We start from the raw sequence: 25,946 nt of genomic DNA, 5'->3' as shown, positions 1-25,946 counted from the left end.
CCTGAATTAATTTCTCTCTTTCATCACATTGTTTGAAAACATGGTGGCAGAACAGTTAAAGAATACCTCCTTATCTAAACATGGATCCAAGATTTCAGACATGGTCTCATCAGCAAACGTTTGGTTACATTCCCAAGCATATTTCCTTAACCCTGAATCAGTAGCAGTGGCCATAGACAAAATATCTGCACAACTGTACACACTCTCTAAGGACATTTCGATATTTGAGAGAGGAAAGAAACAGTATGGTTCAAAAAAGAGGTTTCTTTTGTAGGAAGAGTGGGCGTCAATTCCCTCAAACTGTCCGTTTGACATAGCATACATTTCCGCATGTAAGCCAGGTAATTCAGAATTCTGAAAGCTCAAGTGGAAGAAGAAAACATTCTCTTACCTGCACAGTCCAATATTTTACACTCCTTATCACCAGATGAAGGATTAGTTTTGAGTACCAGCCTGTTGTCAATCTGAGAAGCAGCTGAAATGGCAGCTGGATCTACCCTAAGGTGAGTGAACATAAACTTAATGGCCTGAGGTACCTTATACAGCTTATCTGCTTTTTGTGAACTGACGTCTGAGTATCAGGATGAGTACTGGCAGCATTCATCACATCCCCCAGGGCTGGCAGTACAGGAGGTATGGGAGAGGAATAAGGTATATCCATTTGTGACATATCATAAGGCATATCCATTTGTGACATATCATAATATCATAAGGCATATCCATTTGTGACATATCATGATGTCATAATGTATATCCATTTATGACATGTCATAATATCTCTGTTGAGGGGGAACATCTATTTGTTCTTATACAAATACCTTGTTCGTCTTGGCAATGGTAAGATTAAAAGAAAATTCCTCCACAGAAGGATAAGAGTTAGTTTTCCTCACACTCTGTCAAAATCAGAATCATCAGACCCTGTTTCCTCAGGAATAACTTTCCAGGGAATGTGTATCTGTGAAAAATACTGCATACGAGGATTTATTGCCTGTAATGCCTTTCTAGGCAAAGTAAGGAACTCATCTTTTTAATACTAATTACTTTGTCAGCGTTACAATGTTTAACTTTTTTTAATAGAAATTCAGCAGAAGAGGACCAGCATGAAGGTGGAGTGACTGCTCATTCTAATGGTCCCTTTCCCTAGTTAACCCAAGAAGAATCTCCTGGAGTGTCTGCCAGTCCCAGAGAAGATGGTTCTCTCATGCCTGTATCTGACACTGGAACACCTGAAGAGGACATAGCTGACCCCAGTTCATGTTGACTGAAAGGATTACAACAGAGGAAGCCGGAGAGGTAAGTAAGTAGCCTGAAGAACAACCAGTGACCACTGCAGGTTCTCCCACTATTTGCTGAGGTGCAGACTGATTCCACTACAACAGCAAGGACTCTTGGCAAGTGATTTTTTTTCTTTCTAGGTACTGTCTGAGAAAGGCCATGAGTGGGCAAGTTGTAACCAGGGAAGAAACACCAAAAGCAGTAAGTGAAGCTGGAGTGAGTGAGCAGAAAGGTAAGTTCCACTAAGTTTTCACAAACAGCACATTTTCCTAATTTCCTTAGGTTATAAAAAAAGTAGAACAGAATTCCCCTGTCAATACTGTTGAAACATTTGCACACACACTAACAGTATCAAAATGGCAGGTAGGTTGTCACAAAGTGAGCATAAACATTACACTTACACACAATTTCTCTCCCGTTCTTCCATAAACTTTTCTGTCCCACAAAATCTGAAATTTACACAAGCAGTACACAATTTTTCACAAAATTAGATCCTAATACCTTAATATACACTATAAGCTAAAACTAGTGGTCCCTGACAGCAAACTTCCAATACTGGGAAAAAAATACCAGGTTGCATAAATGAGAAGTACCACTTTTAGTAAAAATAAATAAAAAAAAATAGAAATAGATAAAAGCTATTTTCTTAAAAGAACAGTAATTCCTGAGTGGTGGGGTTCCCAAATGGGGACTTATCTGTTAGAAGCAAAGCTCTTAGCTGATTGCTATTCCTGAGAAGTCTTAGAGATGCTTCTTCTTGAGATGGCAAGAAAGTACTAATGAAAACTTCACTCTGACTTCTGATTTCCCTCCTTGGGAATGAGCCAATCAGCAGTCAGAGTGAAGAGTTGGGGTCTTGGGGAGCAGAGCTTTTTGAAGCTGGAGGGTTGTTGTTTCTTTGTGGGACACAATCCATATAGTCTAAGGGCTATTGCAGCAGTAGGAATGATGAACATCGATGTAAATATATTCACATTCAGTGCTTCATCTCGATATGGCAAGAAAGCACTGAAGAATGCCTTCACAGTCAGTTTTGTAATCTAATCAAGATTGCAGTAGGTGTTTTACTATTTTACATTGGCAGTAATTTTCAAGGAGTTACCATTAAGATTGTCCAGTAACGAAGTAGGTTGCATCTGTGTGCGTGCTGCACTGCATATAACCTCATGCTTGTTGTAGTTTATTTTTAAAAATGATATGATTGGTGTGTTTTGTTTCTGTGGATATAGTTACTCATTCATGTATTCCTTTTTGGTGCCTTAGCCAAGATATCATGTTAGTTGTACTGTGCATACCTCTTAACTGTCCAGAATATTGCAGAATTTTCCTGACAGGGTTTACACACATGCAGAAGTTTAACACAACACTACTGCACACTTCATACATGATTCCCATGGGCACATCACAATCTATTTCTGCGATGTTCTCGCAGCGCTGTCTTCATTTTATCCTCTCTCTATCACCCACCAAATAGTTTCAGGACTAAGCCTTTGTCCACTCCTAAACTGCACTAAATACTTGTCCTATAATTTTTTTCAGAAATGAAAAAAGGTTCACATTACATAGAGAAGAGTTTAACTAATGCACCAAATTTCAATTTCACTTTCTTGCCAAAGAACAACATGTGTGTGTGTGTGTGTGTGTGTGTGTGTGTGTGTGTGTGTGTGTGTGTGTGTGTGTGTGTGTGTGTGTGTGTGTGTATGCTTGTGTATATAACAATGTGTAATACAACGCTTCTGTGAGGATCACTAAGTGCTGGCTTCTAATTTCATATTCATACTTAATTTTCAGAAATGTCCATAATGTTTCATAACTCCTCCCCTTCATATTAAACAAAACCACTTTACTGATACACATACTGCTGACACTCAAAACATTACCAAAAACAATAGTGCACTACTGTGACCCAACAGTACTAACAGTAAGTGTGACCACAAAATGCAAGTAATGCCTTCACCACTATATATCTATATCTGTCTATATCTATATGTATTTATATCTATATCTATATCTGTCTATTTATATATATATATATATATATATATATATATATATCTATATCTATCTATCTATCTATCTATATAAAAAAAATGTAAATGTTCTTTTGTTCAAAATCTTAAATCTCCGAAAGTTCTCCACCGATTGCTTTTAAATTTTCACACAATGTTGCATTCGAATACACGCATGTTTTTATATACCTACTATTATATATATGTCACACGTTGCATTCAAATACGCATGTGTTTTTATATACCTACTATGGATTCTATATATTTGTTTACAAATATGCAATTTTATATGTTTTTTTTTTTTAACTTTCTTACTTCTTTTTCAGTACATTCAATCTGCTTTAGTTCATCCAAATAATGCCTCGCAGAAGATCAAACTTAGGTTGTCGTACTCGCTGAGCGGAAGCAGTGCAATGAGTAATTGCAAATCAAACTGAGGAAGAACGGGCATCAGCGAATGAGAGAAACAGACAAAGAATGGCTCAAATACGTGCCGAGGAAGCAGCAGAGCAATGTGCAGCCAGACTTGAGGATGCACGGTTGCGAACATGGCGATCGCATTCTGCAGCTTCAGATCTGCCTCGTTCCCCTCGATCGATACCAGCGGACGAAATAAATGCTTGCCTGAAATACTCTACTTTGTGGCGACACATAAAGATGTTAAAATTAACTACAAATATGCGTGTCCAGCTGCAAAACAATCGATCAGCTGAGATATTCTCACATCAATTGCTGGAAATTGGGAACGGAAAGGTGCCGGTTGATCTGACCTCAGGACGAATTTCATTGCCTCATAACTTCTGCAATTTAGTGACATCAAAAGAAGAATTGGTTGAAAAAGTATTTCCCATTATTCAAACCAATTATAAGAATCATGATTGGCTGACTGAACAAGCTATTCTTGCGGCCAAGAACAAAGACGTCTACGAACTTAACAATATTATTCAGTCTAACATTCAAAGCGAGGCAGTCACATACAAGTCCATCGACACTGTTGTGGAAGCAGATGAAGCGGTTAATTATCCAACAGAATTTTTGAATTCACTCAATCTGCCAGGGATGTCAGCGCACGTACTGCGATTGAAAATCGGCGTGCCAGTTATCATGTTGCGAAATATCAACCAGTCAAAGCTTTGCAACGGCACGCGGCTTGCAGTAAAAAAATTAATGAGCAACGTCATAGAAACAACAATCTTGACAGGACCTTTCAAAGGTGAAGATGTCCTCATTCCTCGCATTCCTATGATTCCAATGGATATGCCATTTCAGTTTAAGAGATTGCAATTCCCAATTCAATTGGCATTTGCAATCACCATCAACAAAGCTCAGGGCCAATCTTTAGAATTGCGCGGTTTAGATCTACACACAGATTGCTTCTCACATGGACAATATATGTTGCGTGTTCTAGAGTTGGCAAACCAGACAATCTCTGTATCTGCACAGACAATGGAACAACAAAAAATATTGTATACCCTCAAGCATTGTGAAATTAAACATATTAGAAACGTGCGCTTTCTCTTTTATTTCTTTTCCATTTAACCAGACTGAGCCACAGCAACGCGTGGCTGGGTACAGCTAGTGTATATATATATATATATATATATATATATATATATATATATATATATATATATATATGGGTTTCCTTCATATGGTTGACATTTTAGAATGTCGACATTCATATGGCTGAGACCATATGATTGACCATACGGAACTGGCATCTCCATACAGTGCATAATGGAAAGATTTCCATCCTCTGCACTCTAGTGCGATCTCGGAGTTGGTATATTTAAGTTGCAAGTGGGGCGGAGCCCCCCACAGGGGTGCAGGGGGCTGTAGTTCCCTGCTAGGAGCATGAAGGTAAAGTTTTTTTCTGTTTTTTATTTTTTATTATATGGTCGACATTTCGAATGTCAATCATATGGTCTCGGCCATATGAATGTCGACATTCTGAAATATAAAAATATAAAGTATATATATATATATATATATATATATATATATATATATATATATATATATATACAATTTTGTAGTTAGCAGCAAAAGAAATTCATTATATCTGAGCAGAATTCATAGTATTTATGATTTTCTAAATACCTTTCATGATGGAGAAGGCCACGCATTCTAATCAACATTACTGTCATCTGAACTTCCTTCTGAATTGAAATAATAATATTAATACCTATCTGACTAGCTATAAACATTTTATTTTTGTTAATGACAGTCTCCTTATCTGGAAGGACATAGGGACATACTTCATAGGAAACAAAGAGGACAATGCCTAGTCAACCCACATCACATCAAGTTTATTTTCAAAAGTATCCAAATGGCCATGAAATCTACTACCAGAATTCCTAAAACAAGGATGAGGTAAGCCGTCAATTTTTTTTTCTTCCAGCAAAATTTGAAATTAAGGATGAACCACTCTTTCAAAGATTTATTTAATTGGATCAATCTGAAAATGCTGCTTTAACATTTTCAATATTGATCAAGATAACCTGAGTAGAGCAATCTTGGGAGAACATTACCTATTAAAAACAGGAAGCTATATCTATGATAACTGTATTTAAATAATTTATTGCTTTGTGTTGGGCAATGCTTCTAGTAAATTAAACTTGGTCCTGGCAGTTAAAGGCCCTGTATATTTTATACTCCTCTTGACAGGGTTGTGGGACAGATCACTGAAGGCCTGGAGGGTGTAATGACCATTACTGGTGATGTATTATTTGTAGTGAGTCTAAAGAAAACAATGACATAAAACTAAAATTATCATTGACTGGCTAAGACAAAATAATTTGAAACAGAAAAAGACAAATGTCAATTGCATCAGATATGCAGATAATGTTCTCACTAGCCAAGGCATTAACCTGAATCTCTGAAAAAGGGACAGTCCTTATTCATATGGAAGAACTGTTGGATGGAAATTCATTGTTAGAATTCTTAGATATGGTGTAGTAATTGTCTATGCTCACACCTAATTTCTCAAAAGTATGTATGTCATTGAAAAAGTTGCTTGAAATGACACATTATGACATTGTGGGCCAGCTTTAGTCAAACTTATGATCGGATTTTATGCATTATACTACTGCGATGTGATAAGACCAGTTGTGTTCAAGCTGATTATAATGCTAAGTATTTTTAAGGCATAAAGCTACACAATCTAGTATCAAATGTGGTCATAATTCTTCTTGAAGCATTTTTCATGACATATGATTTCAGATATTCTTATTTTTGACTACAGTTCACAGTTTGTAAGTCTGGAATCATTCAATTGACAGCACAATCAGCAGTCGACAGGTATCCCCATAAACATAACACCTAGTGGAAACTATATTTTTAATTTTTTATTTCTATTTTCCATTTATTGACCAGGGTAGAGCACTGATCATGATTGACCCTTTTCAGGTTAAGCCCAGAAGACTAACAAAAAAGTTAAATGCAAATTAGAATAGTAATATACATGTGTAAATACCCACAATGTACATACATAGATGCTTCAGCTAGTACTGTCGCTGGCACAGACAGGAGAAATCAGTTCAGTTTAAATATAGTGATCCATACATTTGAAAGAAGCATTCTGAAAAACAATGGATATTAATCTGTATTTGGATAAAAATAGTGAGATTGGACGAAGGTCCATACAAAAACATATACAAAAATAATTATAATAAGCATAATAAAAAACACTGGCAGTAGAGAGCTTAAGGAGTCTCTGATGAGTATAAAACTGGGCTGGCAATGTGTGGGAGTGTCAAAGAAAGTGCGGAGAGTTAGTATGTGGCTATAGCTACCTACTGATGATAAATACAGCACTGAACATATATACAGTGGTACATTATGAACATAAAATGCACTTATGAAAAAAATGGTGTTTATCATGGGATAGTGTACTGCTCCCTGTTAACCAAGGCTGAATTCTCCAGAGTTCTGTTCAAATTAGAGTACTTAATACCCATGCATGGGCAGTTGGGGCTCAGAAAGTGGTCAGTCAACTCTGAAGTGGCTGCAACATTTTAAATATTCTAAATAAGGACTCCACCACTGGAATAAGCAATAAAAGGAACTGGGTCTCAACAATATATTAAAGAGAAGTTTTTTTTTCAAATGGTATAAACCTTTGCTGGATACTCACAAGTTTAAATATCAGTGGAAAAAATGGATGTTCTTAGAAGTATAGACATCTGCCTCTTTTTGCTGGAAATGAATGCTACAGGAGTACCTGGTAGGTTTGCTTTGATTACAGTAAGTTAGTGTCAAGCATTGGAATAAGAGAACCTTCTTAAAAGATGGCAAAGCTTCAGTATAACAGATAAAAAATACTATTTGCAGAGTAAAGCACCCTTATCACAAAACGAAGCACAAACAGTTCAAAAATGAGGGGTGCACCATCGACTGCAACAAAATCCACATTAATTGTAAAAACTCCACAATTTATTGACAAAAAGATACACAGACTCCGGAAAGTAAGCGCTTTCACGTCCTTACAACGCTTCTTCAGACTTCAATAAAAAACAAACAATTCACTTCATTAAATATACCACTCAATTTACAGCTGTGCCTAATTAGTGAAGCTAATAAATCAGCTTGAAAAGCTAACATGACATATAAAACTATGATACTCTAAAAACAGAAACAGCTGGAACAGCTAAAAAATGTACATGAACCAAGTTCAAATATATATATAAAATATTATATAAAAAACATGGAAATAGAATGTAAATATATGTATATAAAAACACACTAATGTTTAAGTGGTTTGGCTGCTAAAAAGGGTTTTAGTGTAATCTTATCATTTAACCCATACTTATGCGCTTGTAGCCTAAGTATCCACTTATTCTCAATCTCCTCAGTATGGTTTCTTATGTTACCTAACCTAGTTGATTTGGTGACCAATTCCAAAACCCTGAATTTAAAACTGTGTTGAAGACCATATTCTATTATGTGCTTAGCCAGAGCATTATTGGTGTTTTCTTTATTAATCGCATAAATATGCTCCCTTATGCGTTCACGCAATGTTCTATTAGTCTTGCCAACGTAGAATTGTCTACAAAGTTGGCATTGAGCTACATAAATTAAATCCATGGTCTTACAGTCTGCGTACCCTTTAAATGTAAATGTACGTCCTGTGAACGGGTGTATTAACATGTTGTCATCAGCTATATATTTACATTGATTACAATCACGGCAGGCAAAAGTGCCTATCCTCTGTGACTGAACAAAATTATTGTTAGTCCTTTCATAGCATAACATCCTTCTAAGGGACTTCATGTTTTTATATGCTATGTTGGGTTTATCATCAACTAAGTTCCTAATTCTATCATCCATTGTTAGCAATTTCCAGTTATTCTCTATAATACGCCTAATGTAACTATTCCTATTAGTAAAGGGAATAGTTAACCTATTCTTCGTCTGAGGTTTGAAATCCATGTGTAAAGCATCTACATCATTCCTAAACATAAAAGGGGTGCCCTTACCTGTTCTATGTATATCACCTTCTACAATAGCTTGATGTATCTCAGCTGAATTATAACCTCTTGAGGCAAAATTATCAGCCAATCTAACTGTCTGTTGCTCAAATGCCGTTTCTTGAGTTGTTAGCCTAGAGGCCCTCAGTACCTGGTTCTTCATTATGTTAGCATGCACATGTCTAGGATGCATACTCCTACGGTGTAACAAATTGTTCCTCCAACAAGACTTCCTAAACATTTCAGTATTCATACCATTGCTTCCTTTTGTTACTTTAACATCAAGAAACTCAATTGTGTTGACTGAATGCGTGCTTTCAAAAGCCAAAAAAACAGTAGTATTATTGATATAATGCACAAAATCATACAACTGTATCTCTGTCCCCCCACACACAATAAACACATCATCTACAAATCTACTGTAATATTTCAATTTGTCAGAAAAAAAGTACATTATTCAAAACATATGTGCTCTCCCAATATGCCAATACCAAATTGGTAAATAAATAATTACTATAGCAGCAGATCTACAAGAACTAGTATGGACTGTGCATGGTCTGCATGTGGTTTGTGTCAGTCCATTCATAGTGTGAATGACCAGGCATTAAATTCTCATGTATTGCTAATGTGTGCACATCTGGGGAGGGGGGTATGGCCACAGCACTGCAGCCTGATAACAGTACAGAACAGAAAGATAGTGGTAACCTCATTCCAACATGTAAACAACATCAGCAGGAAATTGTAGTTAAAATGCATGGACTGCACCAACATACCACCTACAGCTTAGGGTTCAGCAAATAAGATATTTGACAGCTTCAGAATGACATTTTGTTATTCGTGTTTTCCTGTTTTGATTGGAAGTTATATAACTAAAACCAAATAAATAATGGTGTTAGATATAGAATGGCTTCTTTATTTACTGTTAAGCACTTTTCATTTGTCTCAAATAGCAAACTTCATCAGACAAACAACAACTAAAACCCTCTTTCTTATATACTTAAAATGGCGTCATTTCCTTTACAAACAGGAAGTGACATAGTCAGTGTTTTTTTTAAAACATATGCCTCGTATAAAAACTTGTTGCTAAAATACTAATGCAATATCTAATCATCTAAGCCAACATGCTCCATGAATAATTATATTGCAGACAATAAATCATTTTTTATATATAAATATGTATGTGTGTGTGTGTGTGTGTGTGTGTGTGTGTGTGTGTGTGTGTGTGTATATATATATATATATATATATATATACACACACACACACAAATATTCATAGATTAAATGAAAAACTTACTACATCCATCATACTAGCAATGCATTTTCTATGAGACCCAATAATTAATAAAATAGTGATTGCTATATACTCTTAATTAGACACAATATAAACATGCTAACAATGCCTAAATTGAAACTATTCTGAATAATGTTCAATTTTTTATTATTTATTATTATTATTATTAATAATTCTTACTTGTTCGCTTTCCTACTTTTTTTACTTTTTTACTTTTTTACTTACTACCTAGTCAATGCCTTTAACTTAAGTATACTATTAACAGTGCAGTAATTATTTAATTCTGGCCAAAAAATAAGCCGTTCTATATCCAGCACCATTATTTATTTGGTTTTAGTTACATAGTTTGTGCACTTTTTGTTTGTTTACATAGTTTTTGTTATATAGCGGCATTTATAGAGCTAGACGCCTGTTCTAAAAGCTTATTCACCCAAGAAGAGCAAGGACATTCGGTCCGAGACCATATAGCCTTAATTCAAGGACTTACTCAAAGAGTTGAAGGTCTTGCTTCTATTGTGGATGATTTAAGAAGTGGGCAGAGTTCAGCGTTGAATGAACTGAACACTGCAGCTTCTCATGGTTGTCAGCTGCATGTTTTGGAAGGTCAGGATGGACAATTACAGCAATGCAAGGTAGTAGCTATCTTGTTGAAAGGGCATCAACAAGTGGATAATTTGGCATGTGAAACTATGGGACATGGTAGGAGCCAGCAGCGAATACTGGGCGCACCGGCCTCACAGATCATTCCACCTGGACAGCGAACTGCAACCTCTTCAAATGCAGTAAATGGTGAGGTGAGACAACAAGAAATTAATGGTCCTGCTTTGAATCCTGCCAACGTAGCAGGTATGGCTTCAAATATCCCTTATAATGATGGGCAACTGCATAATATTCTTAGTACACAAAATGAAAATGTGACTGATGTAAGGCATAACTCTATACATAATCTCAATGCTATTAATGTTTAGAAACTACCACCATTAAATGAATGGTTGATCAATGAAGAATAGGCAGCACATAATGTGCACAATATAGTACAAGCTGGAGATGTTATTTGAACATTACTTAATCAGTCTGACAACAAGCTTTCTAAACTTAAGAAACTACAGTTGGAGAATGTTTATCTTATGGACTGTATAAGAAGGTAGTGCCAAAAGGCTTATGGTTATGGCTCTGTCCTACTGGATTGATAAACAATTCTGCCTTAAATAATGAACTGATAATAATGTTTGATTGACATGGGTTTGAATTTCTAGAACTGCTCATAAAATATAATCAGAGGGAAATTGATGCACTGCTTGAGGAATGTAACAAGCTTGAAGTCAAATTGCAATCTAATAATGAGTATGAGAGATATAAATATGAACATCAGCGTATATACACAAGTATAGAAAAAATGTCAATTGAATTAAAGCAAAGGAAATTGAAGAAGTTAGATTGTGATAAAAAGCAATATAATAGTGGTCAAGCTTATCCTAAACCACCAAGGGTTGGCTATGCTATGGAAAGTGGCACAGACATTAATAATGAGGAACAGCAAGCAGGACAATTAGGGCAAAGTAATACTCATTCACAACTTGATTTGCAAGAGGAGAATTTGATTGTTAACGACAAAAATTATCCTCCTTTATGAAGATCAGAAAGGATCCGTAACAGGAACAATAATAACAACTCTTAATTGGTCTAACAACCAAAAATTTTACACTCCATCCAGAAAGAATAAAAGAGGCAGGGGTGGTTACCAGGGGCAAGTCAGGTTCAGAGGTTACAACTGGTAACAATGAATATTGAATGTAATGAAAATAATGTCACCATGGTGGACGAGTTTTTTGGAGAATAAATATATGACTGATGTTTTTCATAATATTATTAGCAATAATGATGAATTTTCAGTCATTGACAAAGCAGATAATGGTATATACAGTATACTAATTTCTGTAATAATGATGGATTAAATGTACAGGTACAAGACAACAATATTTTTAATGAGAAGCCTAAAATAGTATTTAATATGGCCCAAGACTTCAAGGTGTATAATTTTTCTGAAACTATTATTGATGAGACCATGGTTAATTTGTTGAGCAAAGGTTTAACCTTTGTTCCAACACAAAAAACAAAGATGGCTGTTGTCTTAATTGATTTAAAAATGTTTTTATGAAAATTGAATTTTAGAATACTGTTTGGTAATGATGGTAATAACTTTCAGCAAGATGTGCTAAGGATTAGTAGTACATTCAACCCCCGCATCCGGTTTTGGTGCTATATAAAACATATGTGAATTGGACATTAGGAATGTATCGACTAAAAGGAATAGGGACTATGAAAACAAAAAGAATTTAACTAAGGAAGAAGAGCAGATGCTGTCATTCCTAAAAGAACAGAATATTAAAATAATGAAGCCGGATAAGGGAGGGGGGTTAGTAGTGATGGATGTATTTGATTATAATGCAAGAATCAGTGCCATACTTAATACTGATACTTATGTAAAAGTAAGTAAAAAATGAGCTAAATATAGCATATATAAGAATCAATGTTATGCTCATTGATATGTTTTTGGAAGGTAGGATAGACATTGACATATTCAATTATTTGAATATGATTTCACTCACATTCCTACCATTATGGAGCACCAAAAATACATAAGGACATTTATAATCCTCCCCTTTGTCCTATTGTTGATGGACAAAACTCAGTCACTTATGCTTGCACCAAATTCTTGGATTATAAGCTAAAGATTTTTTTAGAAAAACAGCACACATTTGTAGGGACTCATGGCATTTTTTGGAGTTAATAAGTAATCCTGTATATTCAGATGAGGCATTGTTTTCAACTGTGGACATAAAAGACCTTTTTTCCGTCATCCCCCATCAGGAGAGTATTCAGGCTATAGAAGAATATCTTTACGAACAATGTTTACCACATAATGAACTTAATCTGTATATTGATTTATTTGATCTTGTTTTTAAAAGCAACTATATTAAATTTGGTGATGAATATTACCTCCAATAAGTGGGGGTCGCCATGGGTTTCCTATGTGGCACCATCTTTGCAAATTTAGTAATGGTAGTATGGGAGAAAAAGTTTGTGCTTAATTGCAACTATAGTGAGCATATCAGTCTATATTTGCGATACCTGGATGACATTTTTATATTATGGAAAGGGACAGAAGAGATGCTTGCTAATTTTTTGTCCTGTATTAACAATACCACTGATTATTTAAAATTTACTCATGATCTTGGTAAGCAAGAAATTAATTTTTTGGATGTGAATTTAAGTAAGGAGAAGGTGAGAAAAGCATTCAAAGCAAAAATTCTTAGTAAATCAACTTATTTGAATTTTTTTGCATTTTACCAGTTCATATCCTATAGGAAATAAAAAGGCAGTGGTAAAAGGACAATTTGTCTGAGCTGCAAGAATGGTAACTCTCAATGTTGATTTTAGTAAGGAATATGGGTTGTTTAAAAAGATGTTCATCGAGAGAGGGTATCCAAAAAGTATGTTGGAGGATGTTGGAAGATATACATAATGAAGTGCGAATAAAAAGGGAGAATGGCCATTTTAACCCCATTCTTAATTACCATGGAGAGAACCATAAGATTAGGACTAAACAAGTGCAATATGACTGCTCAGTTGCATTTATAACAACATTTAGTACACATTTTTATGAAGTAAAAGCTATCATGAGAAAGAATTGGGCAGTCATTAATGATGATGCAAAAGTCAGAGAAAAGGTAGGGGAAGGATTAAAAATGGTGGCAAGAAGAGGCAAAAACCTTAAGAACTTAATACAGCATTGTAAAAAATCTAGTAATAACTTGCACATGGGTATCAGTAGGTTTGGAATGTGTAACTACTGCAGTTTTATATCCCAAGGTCAATGTGTTGAGATCAAAAATAGAAAATATAGAATTACTGGAAAATTTAATTGCAATATAAAAATGGTAGTTTATGTTGCCATATGCCAATTATGTCTGACATATATAGAAAAACAACTAGAAGTTTGAAAGACAGAATATAAGAGCATATTTATGCAATCAGAAAAGGCATTTTAGCAAATGCATTAGCAAAGCATATATATGAATTTAAAGATCATCTGTTCAAGTTTTGTGTAATACAGCAGATTAAAGAACAAGATGGGGCGGACCTTGGACTATTCAGCTGAAAAAGGCTGAATTAGTTTGGCAACTGCAACTACATTCATGTGTATGGCCAGGATTAAATGATTACTGCACTATTAATAGTATACTTAAGTTAAAAGATTGGCTAGGTAGTAAATAAAAAAGTAAAAAAAGTAAACAAGTAAGGAAAAGTAGGAAAGTGAATAAGTAAGGAATTATTAATTATAATAAATAATAAAAATAGAACATTATTCATAATATTTGAGTTTAGGCATTGGTTAGCATGTTTATATTCATATTGTGTCTTTTCAAGAGTATATAGCAATCACTATTTTATTAATTATTGGGTCTCAGAAAATGTACTGCTAGTATGATGGATGTAGTAAGTTTTTCATTTAATCTATGAATACTTGTGTGTGTGTGTGTGTGTGTGTGTGTGTGTGTGTGTGTGTATATATATATATATATATATATATATATACATATATATATATATATATATATATATATATATATATATATATATATATATATATATATATATATATATATATATATATATATATATATATATATATATATATATATACATATATATATATATATATATATATATATATATATATATATACACACATATATATAAAATTATGTATTGTCTACAATATAATTATTCATGGAGCATGCTGGCTTAGATGATTAGATATTGTATTAGTATTTTAGCAACAAGTTTTTATATGAGTCATATGTTTTAAAAAAAGCACTGAATATGTCACTTCCTGTTTGTAAAGGAAATTATTTCATTTTAAGTATATAAGAAGTAAGGTCTTGTTTGTTGTCTGATGAAGTTTGCTATTTGAGAGAAATGAAAAGCACTTAACAGTAAATAAAGAAGCCGTTCTGTATCCAAAACCGTTATTTATTTCATTTTAGTTATATAGTTTGTGCACTTTTTGGTTCGTTTACATTGATTGGAAGTTCGTTTACTGAACTGAGCAGGCATACATCTTTTTTTTTTTCCAAACGGTGTACTCGCTGCTAAAACAGGTATATCAATATGCACCAGATACAGAGAAGGACATCATTTTTTACAGAGGGATTCTTACCATCTTCATCAAAGATGGAGGTGGTGGCATTATTTTCAGGGTATTATGATGAAAAATCCTATATATGTGAACTTAACATCTATGCTATTAAATTTTCAAGAATTTTTTTGTGGGAAAGTAATTATTAGTGGACTGAAATAGTTTCATTCCCAATATACATGCATGCAGATAAGACATTGATAAGATTGCTAAGTTTAGGAAGAAATGCTTGTCTTCATAATTTCATATTCTAGTCCAAATTTTTGTTATAGATTTTATAGACTAAACAGGAATATAATTAGCATGATTATTTGGTGTATTATTCTCAAATTAGTGGAAAAAGTTTTAGAAGGGCTTGAGGCTGGCCTCACCATTAAGGTGCTCACCTCACAGGTACAAGAAATAGGGTTTGATTTTTACCTTTGAGAGAAATTGCTTTGGTTTAAAATAGTCCATAAGAGAAGCTAGCCTAGTACTTACCTATGAATCCGGATTCTCTTAATTTGTCATCTGTTTGGTATAGATGTTACAGTAATTATTGGCATAATTAATTTGTGTATTGGTTCAGCATTACCCACAAATTGATAACAATTCCATGTTTTTATTGACCAGAATGTATAAACAGTTGGTAGTATTGTCTACCAGTGTTTTGTGGCACAATTTTACAGATATTTTAAATTGCATTTAAAGTATAAAGAGTAGACACCTTGGCCCGTTTCTAGGCAAGAGGTTGTTATATGAAGTATCAAAGAAAAAGGCAAAAGAGAGGAGTTAGCATTTTAATCATATAGCGCATAGCTCAGCAATAATACATATGATATATTATTTAACTCATATCTGATTTCTGTGGTACAGACTAAAAAGATTTTTTTATTGTATTTATTTATTTATGCTTTGTTGACTGGATTAATCCCACTAGGCTAGTGGTATGTTTTCAGGGGAGAGTCAAGATGGTGTTCATATTGACAAGGGGATATTTGGCTATGGTACCAGGGATATTCCTCTACTCATTTTGATAAGTGTTGTAGGATCTTTACATCCTCCTGTAATAAACAGAGATAAACACAAAATCTTTGATCAAATACCATTACTATTTGCTGGGAGGGCCAGTAAGATTTTTATTAGTCTACACAATGGCTTAAAGAGAACTATGTAATGTTAAAATATATTTCTAGTGTCAGGTTAAATTTTGAGTCATATATTTGCTTTTTTGAGAGTGCAAACCTAAGGTAGTACAAACTAGAAGACATGAAAAACATGCATAAATGCTTATTATATCAACTCATTCAGAGATATTTTAAGGTTCTGTTCCTTATAGACATGCAGTGAATTATTTGGTAGACTACATTTTTCAATTTCAAGGACAGGAATTTGCCAAAAAACTTTAAAGGCAGAGCAAAGTCTATGGGACTTTCAAGAATGGACTTACTGAGGCGGAGAACTTTATTTAGGTGCAAACTGTCAATGGGGACAGATGGGAGCAAGTTTTCAGATAACAACATAAACATATTTTGTTCTGAATTTGTTAGGCTGCTTAGTACTGTAAGAAATATTGTCTATCAAGAATGGTGGATTTTTGTTAGTGATGAGGAAATAAAAGAAGCAGTAGGTAATATGGCTAGTTTATCAATGTTATTCAATGCTGAGAAGATCAAAAGGTTATGGGTTATATCATACCAGGTTCTCGGATTCATGCTCCAGTACTAATGCTGCAGTATATCATGGAGTGGGCTAGAGTGAAGCAGTTTTGAGGAGCAGTCCTTCATATAAGGCAATAAACTGAGGTCTTATACTTTTGCTGGTAGTAGGTCAGGTGACTGTTAAAGATCCAGTAGCAGTTATAGAAAAATACTCTATAGATTTCACTAGCTTTCTCCTACTGTGTATAAATACTGCCTCATTTCTCCCATGAAAAAAGGACTTAGGCCTAACGAGACCAATCTTGTCACCAAAAAAAAAAAAAAATGAAAGAAAAAAAAACAAACAAACAAACAAAATGTAAACAGATTCAAAAATAAATAAATAAATAAATAAATACATTTATTAATTAATATCACTAACGGTCTATAAATAAATGCCAATAATGATCTAGTGTCATAGGAAATGGCGAGACAACAAAGTCAGATACTCTGAGTGCTAGCTATACAAATACAGCAATAAGCACGAAAAAAGTCTGAGGAGATATGATTGATGACTAATTTTACATTGATTTGTTAATTATGTAACTACCTTAACATTTACTGCATGTGGGTGTTCTCATGATGTAAAAGTAATGCCTGGTTTATTTCTGTTAGAAATGTAACACGTAGGTTTTTGAAACACATTTTTAAAGTTATCTTATGACTATTTTGACATGGGTGTCACTATTTGTATCTGACATATTAGATCTATCTGATATAAAAAAAAAACAATGTTTTTTTCTCATTCGGCTTAATCACATGAAAATTTAATTTAGAAATGCTTAAATTCAGAATTTATCCTCTACATACAGGCAAATGAGAATGTTAAGTAGGACATAATGAAATAATTTGTTTTTCTGAGCTACAGATTGAATTGCAGTTAGATTTATTGCTCTTGTTTTGTTTACTTTGCTACTGTAATTATCTCTCTGACTCAGTGTTTTGATTATATGTATTTCTTCTAAAGGTTATACTGATTATTAACTAATTCTGCACCATTAAATTTCTCTTTGAACATTCAGTGAAGATACAGTACCCTATTCATCTAACATGCTGTCATGTCATTGCTGTCAAACAAACTTAGACTTTGAAAAGTATCTGAATCATTCGTTATGAGTTATAACCAGAGGTGTAGTGGTGGGTCTTGATGTATATTCTTCTGTAATTCCTTGGCAAGCTTTTATTGTTATATTATCTTCTGTGATTTCCAAATGCACAGCAGAATAGCCATATGGCTACTTTATGATTCCTGTTAAAAGGAAAATGTTAACCTGTACAGATATGCTCTCTGTGGTGCTCAAAGGGGTGACAAAAACAGCTTTAAAATCCTTCACTTTCTCACAGCTGCTCATTGAGGTATTATACCTTTGCCAGCAATGTTGAAAACCTCTCAATGTTGAAAACCTCGGGTTTGTGAATGATGTTTCCATTTAGAAAACCACTATGACTCAACTCTGGATGCTGTGAAGCAATACAGAGACATAGAATGTCTGTAAAACATATGTCAGTGTGGACGTTTCATAAATTCTCTGTGCCATTGTTTTACTCAAGGCCATGACTTGCATATCAATTTGTAAATTGTTTTAAAACATCTGTACCCCATTAAAACATTTTTCAACTTGAGAAACTTTAACTTCTTACAAAATTACATTCTTCACCTTGTGTGAACAATGAAGCCAATGAAGCAGTAGTATAACATGATGGGTTACATTTTTTGGGAAGGAACCATAGAAAACTGTTCAATTGTCCGCTTAAGTCACATGCTCAGTATTATACCTTAGACAAATGGAATCTGAGGGGATCAAACCCAGTGCTAGAAGATAAAGTTCATTAGCATCTCACAGCCTTAGTATTCTGCATTCATCTGATATTTGGTATTACCTGTGTTAGATGTTGTGCTTTCCATTGGTAAAAGAGTCAAAGGTCAGATTTGCAGAGAACATTTCATATATTTATCATGACATAGTACTAGTGTCAGAGAGACTCTCTGTCCTCTGTCTTAAGTCAGTGTGCCACTAGTACATTGCAATCAGAGAACAACACAGCTGTCAGTCAGATACTCTTTCTCCTCCCATCATTGAATTATTTTTAGACTATAATACAGTTAAATCACTTCATAGTGCCACGTTACTGTGGCAAACCTGTCAGAGTAGTACAGTTTGTCTGTATCAGTGGACTTACAGTAGGTCAGAATGGTACTAGCAGAGTGGAACGCAGGTATCAGATAAATGCTGTGGCCTACATCAATGGTTCTTACATAAGACAGAATAGCGTCGGGGCACTCCACTGCATTTCACCATCAGGAAATAATATGCCTATTAGACACTTGCTTTAGTCTTCATCATTGTCACTGCTATACATTAGAATATTGTTAGAAGACTATACGTAAGCACTGCTGTTATGTATGTATGTTGCCATGTATATGCATTTATGTATGCATGCATGTATCTGCCTATCTATCTAGCTATCTGTCTATCTATCTATCTATCTATCTATCTATCTATCTATCTGAATTATGTTGACTGGTTAGCCCTACTGGGGGAGGTGCATTTTCAGAAGGACATAGAAATAAATGTACAAAAGGATATGACAAATAATATCACAATAAGTTACATATAAAATTGAGTAATAATAGTAATAATTATTCTGTGCAGCAAAGGAGGTTGGCTGTGCAGAAAAAGATGCAACAAATACTTTTGCAACATGTTAAATACATTGGTGATGATTATAGAAATAACTCTGCGCAACAACTTAACGATGACATTAGATAAGTAAAATTTCGGAGATACTAGAAAAAAGTTATCTTGTTAAAATTGTGGACATAGGCAAATATAAAAATGCTTTTCATCTATGATTGGTAACCCTAAACCACTCACACGGCACAACAAGAAAGCGGTCATCCTCAGATTCTTCATCTTCCCTTCCTAAGAGCACTATCCTTGATTGGCATAATTATTTTTGTTAATGAATGTGCATTCTTTAGTTGTAATTGGTAATTGTAAGCTGCTCAAATGACATAACAAGGACATATTCAGCTTGAGATTCTACACCTCCCCTTCACAGAACACAGCCCATGATGTGTATAATTATTTTTGTTAAGGTATATCAGTACTACCAATGTGTATACAGGAGCCCATATCTGATGCCTCACCGATTAGGCCACCTCCTTCCCTTGTGACTTTTCTCCACAACACTATACTTCCTTGACCCGATCTCTCTCTGCTCTTTGCAAAATATTTTGCCCCTCTCCAAGTTCATGTGCCTCTTGTATTTTTCCTACACTGGATGTCTATATTCTCTTAACTGTTGTTGTCTAGTAGTGTGTTATCTCTCTTTCTTCATTTTGTACCTAGCTCTTTTAGAAAACTCTCCCCTTATTATTTTCAGTTTCTGTTTTATTTCCACACTACTCTTTTCTTTAGGATTTCTGACACTGTGCATACTGATGTGTGAACTGATACTACTTGGGCTGATCCTGACTGGTGCATGCATCACTCCCCGCCTGTCCTAATAGATGACCACCACCCAGTTTGCTACCTTTATAATCTCCTTCCTCATTCACAACCCCAAAGACAATGTTAACACCCTATGCTACCAATGCAATCACTGCACACCAATATTACTTTATTAATCGTTAGTTGCACTGAGTTAATGCATGTATTACTAGCAAAATCACAGTGCACCTCAAACACACTACTTTCTTAGGTTCATAGGCTCATAGATTAGTACTAGGCTAACTGCCCTTGCAAGCCATTTTAAGCCTAGCCAATTATCCCCTCTGAGATTCAAACCCTGTACCTTGTGTTTGTAAGGCAAACACCTTAATCAAACCCTGTACCTTGTGTTTGTAAGGCAAACACCTTAACCATTAGGCCACCCTCCCAACCCTTTTGATTCTTGACAATTTTAGCCCCTTGATAATCCCCTAATTCCCATACTAACCAAACTACCTCTCATCACTACTTTCTTTTACTCCCACTCCTACTCCTACACCCCTAGCAATCCTCTAACACCACTACAGCTCTTACCTATACAACAAAGCATAGTATAATAATCACTCTAAATCCTCCACCCATCCAGCCATCCATCCATCCATTCACAACCCCTTTTCCTGTATTTGCACATGTGGTGTGTGTGTGTCACTTCAACAGTGACAGTCACCTAGAGCCAGGTTCATACTGCTGGGCAGATAGCCCTTCCATGGCTGTTCTTCCATACCACACATTCACATGCACACTCATTCCTACTGTCAGTTTAGAGTGTCCAGTCCACCTATTGCATGCCTTTGGAATGTGGGAGGAAACCAGAGCGAAACCAGAGCACCCAGGGGAAAACCCATAAGAACAACAGGGAGTGCATGCAGACTCCACACAAAAGGCACCCCCGCTGAGAATAAAATTGGAGAGCCTCTTGCTGTGAGGTGACAGTGCTATCCTCTTTGCCGCTGTGCCACCCCCACTGAATGAGCACCCCAATCACTGTAACTCTTGACTGCATAAAACACTAAGTTTATAACTTTTGACTATTGCACCATCTAGTCATCATACCTTCCAGTCTGCACAACTGTAACATGACTCTGTTACACCACACTGTGCTGCTTCTCTTCCTGTTTCCTTACAGATCAAATTCATTATTTATTTATTTATTTGTTTATTTTACATTTGTTGACTGGGAGTGTCCGACTGAGCTAATGCCCTTTTTCAGCGGAGGCCCATCGAGAAAAGCTCCAGAAAATACATGAATTACTAGAGTGATACTCAGATAAGTTACATTTCACAATTAGTAGCTGCCAGAATTATACAATAGTACAACCATTAGTAGAGTAACAATTACATCATAAGAAACAAAATGTTGAAGTTTTAAAAAAAAATAACTAATCTAAGATTCAATAAGGAGAATAAAGGAAAAGTTTTGTGAGTTACATAGAAAGAAATGGAATGTAAATAGATAAAAAGGACTAGTTTGGTTGGTTTTGTCCAGGGAGGGTTAGTGCAGTGGCAGGCCCAGTGTTTTTTAAAGTAGTCTTTGGTGGCTAGTTTAAATTGTTTAGGGTGTGTAAGGTTCCTTATTTCTAGTGGGAGTTTGTTCCATGCAATGGAGGGGTGGTAGCTGTATAAGTTGCACCCTGTGTAAGATTTAGGTTTGTAAACAGTTAATAGGTCTTGGTTTGCACTTCGTAGTTGTCTGATAGGGGAGTAGAGGGAGATGAGGGATGATAGTGCTGGGCAGAAAGCAGGCTGCTTTAGGATGGTATGTATGATTTGGAGCTGAGATGAGACACAGGTGTGGTAATTTGAAATCAATATTTATCACATCTGCTGCACTATTGCTTACCATTAAGTTTGGCTGGTCCCAGCTAACTTTTAACACAAAATAAGCATATTACTCTGTTAGACTTTACAATTAAAATACTGTCATCTATTGCATAACAAAATGAAATAAATTTCCATACTTTTCTTTCAGCTTTTCCAGTTAGGGGTTGCCACAGTGGATTACCTGTCCGCTCATGATTGGCAGTGTAGTTTTTTTATGGTGTCGAGCTTTCAGCCTGGCACCCAACCTTCCACAGAAGGCACACATGCATATGCACTCATGCCTAGGGCCAATTTAGAGTGTACAATCCACCTACAGCATATCTTTGCGAAATAGGATGAAACTGGAGCACCTGGAGGAATACCACACAACCACAGGGAGGACATGCAGACTCTGCATTGAAGGCACCTCAGCCGAGGATTGAACCGGAGAACCTCTTGCTGTGAGGCAGCCATGCTAACTGCTGCACCACCATAGCCACCCTCCATACTTTTCTTTCTAAACATAATTATTCCAGTTCTCACACATATTCCTTTAGGACATCCATACATTTTTTTACCTTGTTTTTCTGTGGAGATACTGAATTAAATCATTTTCCAATCTCCCAAAATCATTGCCAAGTATTAATAACAAATAACCAGATCTTGAACTTCTGCTGTATAAACACCTATACAAAGTTACTGATATCTCTGAAACCCGGCTTAAGGACTCACCATGGATCTCTCCCTTTGTTTCTGACACTTACAACATCTATACTGTCAACAGGCTTGGCAGATGCTGAGGTGTATTACATTTGTACATAATACTTCTAAGATTACTCATATATTCCTTGCTAAAAACAACTCAAGTAGTGATAAACATCCAAACTGGGCTTTTCTAAAATTGACTCTTACAGGTCAAAACAAAATACTTATAGCCACTGCTAATATTCCTCCCCTACTGATACTACAGTCATTGAGAATATCCTCCAAGAAATGTTAAATACCTCCAACAACTGTAAACTAATTATACTAAGCAACTTCAGCTTTGACTGGGAAAGGAAAAATAAAACTTCACTTAATCAGTTCCACTCACTGTTCAACCTTACATAAATGTTCATAAAATGTACCAGGTTCAGATCAAATAATGGTAGAACTACTTAACCTCATCATTACAAACATTCCTGATAAACTGCAGCATTTATGTATCCTGCACTCTTCCTTAAGTGGCCACTCACCAATGTCTTCCTATTGGACCTTCAAAACTCCTAAAGCTCCCCTACAGAATTTTTTATTTGATCCATCAGAGAATCCTCATCAGATACTGTTATTCAGGAATTGCAGTCCATCAGCTGGACCTCACTTTACGAATGTAAACATTCCATCGCTGCCTTAGTGAGATTCTACTATGCACTTTACCTTCTGCAAGATAGACTCTTCCCTATTAAAAATAGGATCAAAGTACACAACACCCCTTAGGTTCATAGGTTCATAGCTTAGAACTAAGAACTTAGATCACTAGTTCATAGGTTTATAAGTAAGTACTAGGCTATTGGCTCAAGGGCCTAAGTAAGCCTAGCCAACAAAGTTCCCTGGCTTGCGCCAACCCAAGAAAGTTAATTTCCTGTGCCCCTGTTGAGCAGAGCCACAGAAGTGATCCTCGGGGTGTATTTCCTATTTCCCATCCACTCATCAAGATTATTTTTGAAGAGTGTTAATGAGGAACTTTGCTTGACATAGATGGGTAGTTTGTTCCAGAGTATGGGAAGTCTCTGGGACAGGAATCTATCCCTCCAGCATGTCCTGTTTATTGTGGTGACAAGGTTTAGGTCCCTAGAGCATGTAGCTTGGAGGGATTGGGATTTCTTTAGGTATAGCATGTCCAACAACTCTGGGTTTGACATAGCTTTATATGTTAGGCAGAGATCACCTCGGAGTAGGTGATATGCTACAGAGTAAAGCTGGAGTTTTTTGTAACTACTGTGACCACTGTAAACTCATTAAACAGAAATAAAAGGCCTGTACTCTTAGTAAATAATCCTAAAATGCTTCTATGAATACTCATTCCTCGGAACTGAGAACGAACATTAGACTAAGACTAATGAAACCAAATTTAACGATCTTACAGACACACAGCTGTCTTATCTAGAGCAACATAATCATTTTGGCAATCAGTAATTAATCACATTTCTACAAACAACTTGATATAAACCTTATTACTGAAATTCCTCAAAACTTTTGATCTTCTCCTCTTTCATTCTTTCCAACATTCTCAAACAGCACCACTACATCCCAAGTATCCCTTTCCGCAAACTCATCAAAAAGACCATCTTTTACTTCAAATCCATATCCCCCAAAGCAGTTAAAACCCTGGACAACAATGACTATCCTTAGATACCCTACTTCCATATTCTTCATTTCAGGCTTCTTCAGTACGTAGTGGAAATAATTTTCATATCGTTAACCTTTAAATCTTTCACTTGCCACCAATACTGTTCCATTCAGCTTCACACATTGTTTAATTCAACCACTTGCAAATGTTAGCAACCCTGCCTCATCAAACATTTACTGGCATATTGCTAACATCTGCCCTCTAACTAAAATATTTGAAAAAAATATATATCAACAAATACTTGATTATGTTTAAACGTATGACATCCTTTCAGAAAAAGAGTGGATTCAGGCCCCAGTGTAGTATAACCACGGAACTGTACAGACTAACAGAAAATATTATCAGTACTACAGAACATAACCAGATGGTGGGTGCTATCAATGGAACATAACCAGTTGGTGGGTGCTTTCGATTAACATAACTAGTTGGTGGGTGCTATTGATGGAACATAACCAACGGGTGGGTGCTATTGATGGAACATAACCAGATGGTGGGTGCTATCAATGGAACACAACCAGTTGGTGGGTGCTATTGATGGAACATAACCAGTTGGTGGGTGCTATCGATGGAACATAACTAGTTGGTGGGCGCTATTGATGGAACATAACCAGCTGGTGGGTGCTATCGATGGAACATAACAAGTTGATGGGTGCTATTGATAGAACATAAAGAGTTGATGGGAGCTATCGATGGAACATAACCAGTTGGTGCGTGCTATTGATGGAACATAACCAGTTGGTACGTGGTATCGATGGAACATAACCAGTTGGTGGGCACTATCAATGGAACATAACCAAATGGTGGGAGCTATCGATGGAACATGACCAGTTGGTGGGTGCTCTCAATGGAACATGACCAGTTGGTGGGTGCTATCGATGGAACATAACCAGTGGGTTGGTGCTATCTTTCTCAACTTAAAAAATCCTTTAACGATGTGAATCACAGGCTGCTAATTGAAAAGTATAATTCCTGTGACTTCTTTCACGATGCTTCTTCTTGACTTAAAAGCTAGATTATTGACAAATCTTTCATAGTTGTGAATGGTAGTAAGTTGTCCATCACATGCATCTGCGAAGATGGTCCGCATAGGTCTGTGCTTAGTCTTCTTCTCTGTTCTCTATTCATAAATGCTCTTCCATATGACCTTAATCATCTCGATTTAGTTCTCTATGCTGATGATATCATAATCATAAATACCCACACCCTGAAAAATCACCTACACACTTACTGCTCAACCTCTTAGCAGAGGAAATCTGGACAAAATCAAACACAATAGGGGGCCAAAGGCCCAAAATACTGAACAGGTTTTAAATATTGTACATACTAACTTAGAAAG

Source organism: Protopterus annectens, chromosome 2.part2 (assembly GCF_019279795.1).
Source record: "Protopterus annectens isolate FY-2018-M chromosome 2.part2, PAN1.0, whole genome shotgun sequence".
Taxonomy (NCBI): Eukaryota; Metazoa; Chordata; order Ceratodontiformes; family Protopteridae; genus Protopterus; species Protopterus annectens.
The sequence above is the reverse complement of the archived record's forward strand: the minus strand, read 5'-3'. Positions refer to the sequence as shown.